At 35.9% G+C, this 11,849-nt stretch overlaps 1 pseudogene; it reads left to right on the top strand.

Annotated features, from left to right (window-relative positions):
- The first annotated feature begins 229 nt into the window (after positions 1–229).
- LOC102481293 (vesicle-trafficking protein SEC22b pseudogene) lies at positions 230–10,489 on the top strand (annotated as a pseudogene).
- Positions 10,490–11,849: the final 1,360 nt, after the last annotated feature.

Here is an 11,849-nt window from a genome sequence, read left to right as displayed (position 1 = left end):
TAATTAAAACAAAAGAAAATAAAAAACACGCTGATCATATGTGAGTGGGTTCCCTAAATCCCAACAGAGAAATGGACAAGAAGGGATTATAGCATGGCTCTTCCCTTCTGAGGGTGATTTTTCTGCCTGTGCCACTGCCCATCTGTACCTGGTGAGTGCACACAACCTCTAGCAAATTTTTAAAAAGAAGAAAAAGAAATGGAGCTAGAAAGTGGTGTAACAGTAAAACATGATGCTCCGAGAGACTGATATATATGAGGGCTTCAGGTTCACATCGGCAGACCCTCTGAGTATATCAGGTATGCAAATTCTCATGGTCCACAGCTGGTGGAAGCTAGGGATGGGTTGTGGCACCAAGATCCTTTTGATGGGCAGCCAGTGGTGTAGAGGTTAAGGCGACTGGTTCCCACATAACCAACTGCATGGTTTGAGTCCCACATCCAGCAGCTAGAAAAAAAATCATAGGCATATGTGCATGAGTGCCCGAAATCCTGAGAAGAGAATGAAGGAGAAGGGATTGTAGTGTGACTATCCTCCCTTGGGAGTAGTTTCTCACTTTTCTCTCTTCATCTCTCTTCTCTGTCTTTATCTCTCTCTCTCTCTCCTTCTCTCTGGTGAGCACACAGACATTATATCAAACATTTTATTTTCAAAAGACCCTGTTGTGAGGGGAACCAGCAGTTAGCGTAATGGCTATGTTGCTGGACTCCCATGTAGTTGACTGCGGTTCAAGTCCCAGACCCGGTGGCTTAAAACTCACGCCGAGCGCGTGTGCATGCCTGCCAAAGATCCTGAGAGGAGAATGGAGGAGAAGGGATTGCGGCATGACCATCCCCCCTGGGGGGTGATTTCTCACTTTCTGTCTCTATGTCTCTCTCTGTCTGTCTGGCGAGCACACGCATCCTATAGCGAAAAACCTCTCCAAAAAAAAAAAGACCCTGTTGTGAGTGCTAGTTCTCTCTCTCTCCAACTTGCTCATGGAAAGAAATAAATGAGCTTTAAAATAAATCAATAAATATAGGAATTTATTTAAAAACCAAAATAATAACTATTTTAGTCTGAACTGTATTCTTTAGGAAATAATTCATAAACTGATATTCGAGTTGAAGTTTTAAAATAAGTTTTATGTTGGAAGAACCCATGAACATTTATGAAATTGTGATTCTCAGTTCCTGCTTTATAGAACTCTGTTTTACTGAGGACTGTAAGTTTTGCCTACAGAGATGAAGGGGGAGGGTGGAGAGCAGTACAGACCTAGACTGTTGACCTCATAAGTTCACCATACATTTTAAGCTCCTCCCAATGTCTACTCATTATCTGATGTAATAATACTCACCTTTAAATGTGAAACCTTTAAGGGAATTGGTTGAATTTTCTGTGTATTGCTTGGGAGATTCAAATTAGGATTTAGTTCTACTTTAACCATCAGAAACTAAATACGTTAATTAGGGCTTGATGAGACCAAGAAAAATTTAAAGTGAAAGAGCAAATCTGGATGGGGTTGGGGGATTTCAGCCAAGAGCTATGTGTTGAGGTACTGGTCAAGATTTAAGGTAGGCTAGTGGAGAGAAAGAGAAAATTAGAAATGAGGAAACATTGAGAAAGGGATGAGAAGACACTAGGAGATATATTAGCATAGGGTCTTATAGCAATCAGTGTGTCAATGAGTGGTCTAGTAGATTATAATTTTGGCTAGAAAGAGAACATGATATAGAAATGATCCTGTCTCATTGGTTCACAGGAAAAAGAGCAAAAAATAGTATCAGGAGTTGATTACTTTCATAATGTTCATAGTTTCACTTTGCTGTTTCAATTGAATGTTTCACACTGCTTCTTTGAAGGGTTATTTCAGTCATAATTTTAAGTATCATCAGTATACAAGTTCTGAAAATGTTTAAATGACACTATTTGTGAAGAATGAAGTTAAGGGAAGATGAACTATTCATACTTTATTCTAACGCATACCCTTATCCCACAGCTAAGCTTCTTACATCAACTTTTTAAAGATATCACATTAGAACTTCTTCCCCAAGTCTGAATTGAGGTCGGATTTCCTCACCAAATCCTCACCTTTCCAGTGCTGAGAGGTAAGGAGAAAAGAGACATCCACTCACTCCTGTCCCTGCTTCTTAACCTGTAGCATCTTCATAAAACCCGAATGAAATGAGCTGTTTTTCATGATTTTTTAAAATTTATTTATAAGTAGCATTAGAGTGAATACTTGCAATATTTGAAAACTATAAACAAGTAATTTTCTTATCTTAAAAAACAAAACACACCTACCAGCCCTTTGCAATTATGATTTTTCTAGCAGAGTACTGATTCAAGATTTCGTTCACATCTCACAGAGTAGACTATATCTCTAGACAGACAGCATTAGTTCAGAGACTTTTTTGGTATGGATTTTGCTTTCACAAGCTTTCAAATTTTCATTTTAAAAATACATAGTGCCATCACCCTAGTTATGATGTGAGAGTAAAAAAGCAACATTGTTGTCTTAATCAATGATAAGCTTGCCAAGTATCATTTTTAGGTGTTTTAGCGTTGAGGGTTTTTTCTTCTTACATGTCACAGGAGTGTATCTTCATTTCAGCCTAAATGTCATCAACATTTTTCTTTCTCATTGGGAATATTTTAAAGACATTTCTTACTATAAACAAAAACCACATTTTTTTAACTTCTAAAAATAAAATATATTATTTGTTTGAAATGGAAAATCTCACTTTTCTCTCATAAAATCTCAACTCCTACATACTGACGGGATGAAGAAATAGAGTGCTCCACTGGGGGTGCTTTGTCCCACCCTCTCTATTTCTCTGTTTCTCCTTGGTGTGTATAGGTATCCTCTGGTAATTCAAAATAAAGCATAAGGAAGCCTGAAAGTAAAAGAAAAGCATTTAAATCAGACTAGAAAGCAAAAATAGAATAAAATCAAATAAAGTAGAAAGAAATAACAAATATAACAAGAAAAGTTATTTAGTGATGACTTGAGAGAAGCAAACAAATGCAGAGAATCTCGACACAGCTTAATGGAAGAAAATAAATTTTAAATGGGGTAATAATTGAGTCTATCAATCTAAAAGCTATCACAAGTTTAAAAAAGAAAAGAACAGAGACACAATATTAGGAACAAAAATCAGATTGACTTAAAGCAAAAGTACATATTTAAATATGTGCTGAAGATAATATGAATTTTATATGAATAAATTCAAAAGATTATTTTATTTCCTTTTTAAAATTTTTTTTATTTTTTAATTTACACTTAACCACTGTATACCTTTACAGTGTACGGCATTGTTTTTTCTAACACAAATGCAGTGCATAGCAGTCAAGATGAACACATTACCATAATATATTATCATTTATAGAAAAATAAATTAGTAAAATTAGCTCAAAGAATAAAAAATGATAACAAAAACATAACAATTAGAAAAATTAATTGTTAGTTTCAAATAACCCCTTCCAAAACCATAATAAAATATTATGAAATTAGAAATGTTTCAATTAGTGAAAACCTGTATCATCCACTGTAGGAACTTTTTTCTTTTTCTTTTTTATGGTTTTTGCCGTAGGGCAATGTGCTTGCCAGAGTGAGATAGAGAAAGACAGAGGGAAAGTGAGAAATAGCCTCTCAGGGAGATAGCCACGCCACAATCCTTTCTCCTCTATTTTCCTCCTGGGATTTTAGGCATGCAAACACATGTGCCTAGCATGATTTTCAAGTTGCCAGGTCTGGAACTCAAACCCTGGTCAACCATGTGGGAGTATAGCCCATTAGCCAAAACACCACCTGCTGACACCAACACACTGTGGAAACTTTAAAAGCATTCCTATTAAAATTACTATCTGTATAAGAATGCCTGTTATGTTTATAATTTTTCTGGAGGCCCCAATTTAAAAAGTAAAAATGTAAGAAAGAAACTTTGGGAGCCCTTTATACTTACCAGACATTTTATTGGCCAAAACAAGATACAAAAGGAGCAATAAATCTACAACTAAAGGGTTATAATTAATAGAATCTATGAAGATTTTTAGATGTAAGATTAAAAAAAGAGATTTAATATTTTTAAATGCAATTTTCTAAAAATTAAGTTATAAATTGAACATAATTCCTATAAAATGCCAACTCTAAAAAATTAAATCAATAGAATAATTTTAAAAGCATGAATGAACAAAAGCAGGTGTGGAAAAAACTAGGTGATTTTAAAGACAGAAAAGAAGGTGAAGTGTATTACATAGAGACATATCAAGATTTCCTTTAGAGCTAAAATATACAAACTGACATTAGCCACAAAGCAGATAAACTGAAGAGCATAATGAATCTAGTACAAACCCATACATACACATAAAAGTGTCATATGAGTGAAGTAACATTTCTAATGAGTGGATGGGTCTTCAAAGAGAAATGGCAGGTATGAAACAGGAAGCCTTGATAACCATATTTGAAGAAGTTATAAAGTCAGAAAAATTGTCATGTGTAAGGATAAAATAGTTTAAAATAATGTTGTTTATAAACATAAAGGAAAAAATTTTTTCACCTCAAAGTGAATTAGTGATGGATTAAAAAGATAAATGTAAAAAATAAAATTATAGAACACCTAGAAGGATATACTAGGGTAGTGAAAGATATTGTAAGCAAAACATAAAATCATATTCACCAAGGAAAAATAGATATTTTAGATACATTAAAATTATGCATGTGACAGAATGTACCATAAACAAATTGTAAAATTCATACTAGGAAAAAATATTTGTCTGGTCAGCTCTATTGTAATGCTTTTTTTTGGGGGGGAGGGATTTTCACTATAGGGCGCGTGCGCTCGCCAGACAGACACCTCCCCAGGGGGGATGGTCACGCCGCAATCCCTTCTCCTCCATTCTCCTCTCAGGATCTTGGGCACACACGCACACGTGCCCAGCATGAGTTTTAAGCCACCGGGTCCGGGACGCGAACTGCAGTTGACTACTTGGGAGTCCAGCGACATAGCCATTAGGCTAACTGCTGGTTCCCTATTGTAATGCTTTTTGAAAGTGCAAATATGTTACAACACAATTGAGGAAATAATCTGAACATAAAGAGAATTTCACGTTTTCTTATATGTGATTTCATCTGGGAGAAACACCAGATAAAGGGAAAAATGGCACCTCGCTGAATCAAGCCATACAACAACAGATAAACTGCCCTGAAGATGCCTCAGCCAGCTACGTTAATTCACCCTGGGTGGTGTAATCACATCTCTCCCCATCTGGCATTACAACTTTCTGTTTGACTTGGGAGAACTCTCCTTCCACCTCCTCACAGTAAGTAACAGCCACAACCTGCCTGAGGCCCACTTTTAAGAGCAAGCATCAGCTATTTCACAAAATTAGGTGTCACTTTTATTGTAGTATTTATGTATTTCTTACCCATTTAACATATGGAACATGATGGTACCGCTGTTAAGTCTCCATCATTTTTATATGTTACTGATGAAGTTTGGAATGTGTGCTCCAAGCCCTTTCTCTCCATGAATCCTGTGATTTTCATGACAAGATGTTATATACAGTGGTGATTTGGAAAAAAAAACAGAAAGAAAAACACATATACATTATAGCAGAACTGTCTGTATGCAACAGGAGAATTAGGATTTGCAGACTGGAGACATAAATATAGTTTTCTACAAACTAAAAAGAAAAAGAAAAGGAATATAACAGAAAAATGAGTGTAGTAAATTTAAAATAGCCACAAATTATTTTAAGTTCTTCCCACCAGAAGATAGACTCTATTGCCCCACACTTATAAATCTGGGCTTGCCCCGTGATTTGTTTTGATGAATACAATGCAGCATTTTCTGGATGGCAACACAGCTCTAAGGGCTGGTGACAGTAGCTGAAAAGTGTGGAGAATGAGAACTGACATCAATCTTCCATCCCTACCAGTTTTTTTCACAGCTATCTTTTTTCCTTGGATAGTGCTATATGTGATTATTGCATTTAAAACTGTAATTGTACCATTATTATGAAAATTAGCTAAATGTTGTTTAATTAATAAAACCTGGCCCAAAAGAGTAAAAGAATCATGTTTGAGGTATTTTAATGTTATTTAAAAATGCATAGCTATTTAACACTTTGTTAGCCTTTAGTTATTACACATTCACTATATTTCCCTTCTTTTTAAAAAAATATTTTTTTATTTTATTTTAATTTCTTTTTCAATCATTTATACATCACTTAGCTTATAAAGTGAATTTTCCAACATAAATATATTTCACACCAGTCCAGTTGAGGATACTATGCATATTATCATCATCAACAGATAATAATCCATTTCTGTGTCCCACAAATTTTTTGCCTCACTGTTTTCTCCTTAATGTCTTTCCTCACACTCTCCTCCTTCTCCCACCCTCTTCCCACACTGTATCCAGTTCCTATAACCTTTTCTTTACACTTTTAGTTAGCATGGTTCTGTAATCAGTTGCATCTGTTGATAATTCTCTGAATATTCAAATAAGTTTTCCAATATCCCATTTGATTGGAGAAAATAGAAGAACAGGAAAGGGGATGGAATAAGAGCAAAGACATATCATCTTTGTTATTTTATAGTGATGTGATAAGGAATAGAGTTAGCTTGGTTGTAGCAAGATAAGAATGAAAGCTATGACAGGTAGAAACATGACAACACAAGTGACAAAACTATGCAATGGATTCTCTGTGACAGGACACAAAGAAGTCAAAGTATTTCATTGTAGATGTGGGAGACACACAAAATCAAAAATGATTGTAGTTTACACGTATGAACTGTGAGATGATGGCTGAGCTTTTCTTTGAATGGTCAACTTGCTTAAATACAAAAGAGATGAGCTATTAGAACTCAGAAGAGGTATAGGCTAAAAGCAGAATCTTATCAGTTACTCTCACAAGTATGATCTTCTACCTAAAGGCAAAAGAGTTACCTGTGGAAGAGTTACTTGTAGACAGAGAAGAGTAGAAGGCTGATGCTTCACCAACAGAATGTACATCAGGCACTTACAGTTTATCTAAACTGCACAGCAAGTTTTTCAGAATCGACAAAAGACACACATACACACACGCACACACATCTATCATTTCTCCAATTATCCCTTACTGCATCAGTCATCTGTTTAAATTAGTGGCCAATGGGACCAGAAGATATTTGTGATAAATGGCTTTTCAGTCTCAAAGTTACTAGCTGTCCATCATGCTATTCCAGTTCAACAGATGGTACAAAGGGTTTGGAATAATCTTGGATAAGGTAGAATTATTTAAAAAGTTCTTTACAGGTGGATGCCTTAGTTGACATTGTACTTTAGTGAACAGATTATTTGGAGCTAGTAGCCATTTTGCTTTTGTAATTCTTAGATGGTAAGTGTACTTGTTAGAAAGAGGAGGAGTAAGCAACACTCAATGGGAGGTGTCACATGAAATCCCTTCTGCTTCCTTTTTCCATCCTGATAGGATTTTAGGCATGCACTTATCTTGTTTTTTAAGCTGCTAAGGTGGGACTCAAACCATGGTTGGCCATGTAGTTCCAGCTCCCTAATCACTAGATTATTGGGCTGACTCAAGAGCAAGTAGCCATTTAAATGGAAAGACATCTTAATAAATCAGAATTGTGCCAATATAGCTGTAGGTTATAATATATTTTGCATTTTTCTTCATTTTCATAATATTCTATAAAACAGATCTTCTTAAAAAATTAAATTGTATTACAGGCTTCAACTTACTTTATGTTCATTCATTCAGTGATTTAAAAAATAATTATTATATTTATTTATTATCATTATCATTATTATTATTATTATTATTATTTTACGATTTGACCAGAGAGAGACAGAGAGAAAGAGCTGCCAAATTCGGGATTCAAACTGTGGTCAGACATGTGGGAGTCCAGCACCTTTTACCGCCACGCCACCTGCCGGCCCCCTCGCAATTTTTTTAAAGCTATAAATGCATTAAAATTGAATAAGAATCTGCACTCTATGACTGAAACTGATTGACTAAAGAATATAGAAGCACAGCAAATGGATGTAAATACCAGATATAGTGTGGTAATTTTTTACATTAGCCCTAGGAAATTAATACATGGGATATTATGGGATATTCATATAGAATATCAATTTATTTGTTCAAATTTAATAAGTCATTTCTGTTATTTTAAATAATAATCAAGGGCCAGTTCTGTGCCCTTGTAGTTAAGCAGCTGGATCCCACACAGCCAATATGCAGCTCAAGTTCTGGACTCAGCAGCTTGAAAGACACACCAGGCATACAGGAGGGGGAATGAAGGAAATGGGATTGTGGCATGACATCCCCCCTGGGGCATGCTTTCTCTTGTCCTCTCTTTCTGTCTCTCTGTCTCTCTGTCTCACATCCACATATGCCCTTTCTCTCTCTCTCTCTCACACACACAGTAAAAATAAATATAACTAAGAAATTAAAACTATAAATTTGATGAAATTAGATTATATTATAAAAATATTTCTGCACGTATTATTTTGCTTTTTTAAATTATTAAACTAATGTTGAAAATTACTATGATTATATTTATAGTTTATATTATCTATTGCCAGGTTGCTTTTCAAAAGACTGTGTCAGTTATAATGCCATTAGCTCTATAGACTATACCCACTAATTTCAAATTGAATATATTTTTGGTGACTGATATTTTTCAAGAAAAAGTTCTATGCAATTCAGCAGGTATGAAATCTTAAAATTTAACTTAGAATATTATATTACTGAAGAGAATGAACATTTCCTGTTTATTGCTTACTTTTACAAATCTTTATTTTTTTCAGAATAAAGTAGAATTTTTAAAAATAAATGAATAAAATGGATTGCTTTTTGTGTTTTATGTCATTTTCTTTTCATATCCGTAGCCCATTCATCTATTAGAACCTTAATTTTCTTTCTTAGAAATCTGATTTGGCTCTACATTTATTAGAGCTATATAATCATTATCTGGGGGAAAAAAAAAAAACTTTTCCAGGCTATCATAGTACTTCAGGTTTTGGTATTATGTATGACCATGCACATTTTTTAAAAAGAATTACATATTTAATTTTTATTCATTCATTTTTTAAAATTTGACCAGAGAAACACAGAGAGGGAGAGAGAGAGGAAGTGAGAAAGCAAGCCAACAGGTCCGGGACTCAAACCATGGTAAGTCATGTGGGAGTGTCCAGCACCTTAACCACCATACCACTTGCTGGTCCCAGCATGCATATTTTTAAAATCACATGTTTATATTTATCATTTTTTTCTTGACGTTGCTTCTACTTCCTTTGATAAAACAAAGATATCATCTAGTCTAGTACAATAATCTCTCAGAGTTTTTATAGTTTTAAAGTATTGATCACTTGATATATTTGGAGTTAATTTCAGTATATAGTGTAAGGGATGTATTATTAGTTAAATAATACATGACTAAACACTTTCTATTACCATTATATGTTTGTTAATGAATCATTATTTCTTTTTAAAGTTTGTTTTATTCCTCAGAGAGAGAGAGAGGCATTCTCCTCAGCAGGTCTTCATGTTGTGATCCACTTCCCAGCCCTGCAGCCAACCAGGACAGTGCTAGACTCTGGATGCAAACCTGGAGCCTTCCCACATAGTCTCCAGCATGTCACACCTGGGCCACTACTGCAGGTACCACCACAGCTGATCCTAAAAGTCCTCTCTCATCTTGTTTTGAAAAGCCTGCTGGGCCACCTCAGGGGGAAGCAGAGACGCAAGCAGTTGGATCTTGTGCACTGGGATAGAAGTATAACTGTTGTCATCACAGAGGAAGGGAGAAAGACGCCTCCGACCATGTAGGGCGACACTGGATATCAGTAGCCTGTGAAGATGGTGTTGCTAACATGATCACCTGAGTGCGTGATCATCTGGCTCCCACTAACTGCCTCCATGCAGGAGGACAAGCAGTCTGTTTGAGACCTTCAACAGTACTAGAGTCAGGCTAAGCAGCTCTTCCAAAAGTTGAATGAATAGTCTCCTACCAGGTGTACCTTGGAAGCAGGAGCTAAGACATTTCACTACATTATTGAACAGGGGGTGTTATTTAGTTTTTTGTGAGGTTGCCTTCCCTAAGAGGTTGGCTTTTGCCTACCTAGAATATTTGCCCTCAGAATTTGATGAACAGCATGGGAAGAAGATGCCCACTGTGTCTAGATCCTATTCCTTTATTGAGTTTGATACCTTCATTCTGAAAACCAAGAAGCTCCACATTGACAGTCATGCTGGGAGAAACCTAGGTTCCATCAACACTGAATTGCAAGGTGTGCAGAGGATCATGGTGGCCAATACTGAAGAAGCGTTACAACAGGGAGAGGCACTCTCAGCATTGGATTCAAAAGCTCACAATTTGTCCAGTCTTTCCAAGAAATATTGTCAGGATGCAAAGTTCCTGAACATGTGTTCCATTTATGCCAAACTTGCAACAGCAGCTGTATTTCTCATCATGCTAATAGTGTGTGTGCGATTCTGGTAGCCATGAAGTAGTGAATCCAGTCACTGGTAAGGGAGAATCTAGCACTCAGCAGGGTGTGTTTTCAGGAAGCTGAGTTTACAGGGGGTGTATCAGAATCCAAGTGGAACTTCTGCCTCTGAAGACCAGGCAAGAAATGACATGTCCTGAAAATGAAAGGTTATATCTCATTTAATGCAGCTTAACCCTGGGTAGGAAGTCTCTGGTTGGTGTCAGAGGCTTGGTCTGGGTGCTAAGCCATATATGTTAGGAAACAGTAGATTGTTTTATTGTTTTTTTCTTTTGTTGTTGTTGTTGTTGTTTTCCTCCCAATATATTTCAAAACAGTACCGACATGGGCATTCTCATTCTTTCATGGAGCCATTACTGAGACATTTAGCCAACCTGTGTTAGCAACATCCGAAGTCCCTTTAAAGATGGCAGCCCTTCAGGAAGTTGTTAGTCTCTAATCAACACTCCTTTTATTGATAACACTTGCGATTTTCAGTAATCTGAGTTTCTGATGGCCTTTCAAACAAAACTCCAGTATGTGCAGGTTAATTGCTGTGCTGCACAGATCTTATTTTTGGCCCCTGTAGGAAGCTCGACTTTGTTGTTTTCCTTTTATGATATTTTGCTATTGCACAATTGCCTTAGGATTAAATGAATGATATTAAAATACCTTGAAATTACATTATAGCATTCCTTGATTAAGAACTAAAATGTTTTTTCTTCTCATTTATTCCTTAAGACTTAAATTTGTTTGAGACACTACCAGTTTCATTTTGCATGTCTAGGTTATATGAATATGAGAGCCGAGTATAGCATATGGGTGGTCAGAGGCCCCTGGTTAACGAGAAGAAAGGCTCAGCTCACACTAAAGCTTCATGCCCCCTCCTCACTTTCACCACTACAGTTCTCCCCACTCTGTGTTTTCCTTTCACCACAATTTGCTAACTGTTTAAAATTTTCCTGTGCCTGTCGTTTCATGGCCTGTAAACATCCTCAAGATATTCTTAAATTTGGGGGTAGAAAATGTAGCTAATTCAATGAAAGTTTTTTACAGATCAGCTACTCCAAATACATTTACCTGGGCAAGTCTCTGAGAGAACCTCAGTCCTCAGTAGAGTTTATATAAATTATCTGAGTATTCTAGAGATAGACAACTCGTTTACAGAGGCTTCTATTAATGAATAAAAATACCTATGAATTTTTGCTCAGAGATGATGGGGATTTTCTGTTACCTTCTGAGATAGATATTTTTTAAAGGGGGAGAATAGACTTTTAAATATTATGAGGGTCTTCAGTCCTGTATTCCTGCACATATTATAACTGTTTCTTAAATTATATATGAAAGTAAGCTAACTTCTTATGTCCTAACATC

The sequence above is a fragment of the Tupaia chinensis genome, unplaced genomic scaffold (genome assembly GCF_000334495.1).
Source record: "Tupaia chinensis unplaced genomic scaffold, TupChi_1.0 Scaffold000448_1, whole genome shotgun sequence".
Taxonomy (NCBI): Eukaryota; Metazoa; Chordata; class Mammalia; order Scandentia; family Tupaiidae; genus Tupaia; species Tupaia belangeri.
This window is presented reverse-complemented; position numbering and strand designations above follow the sequence as displayed.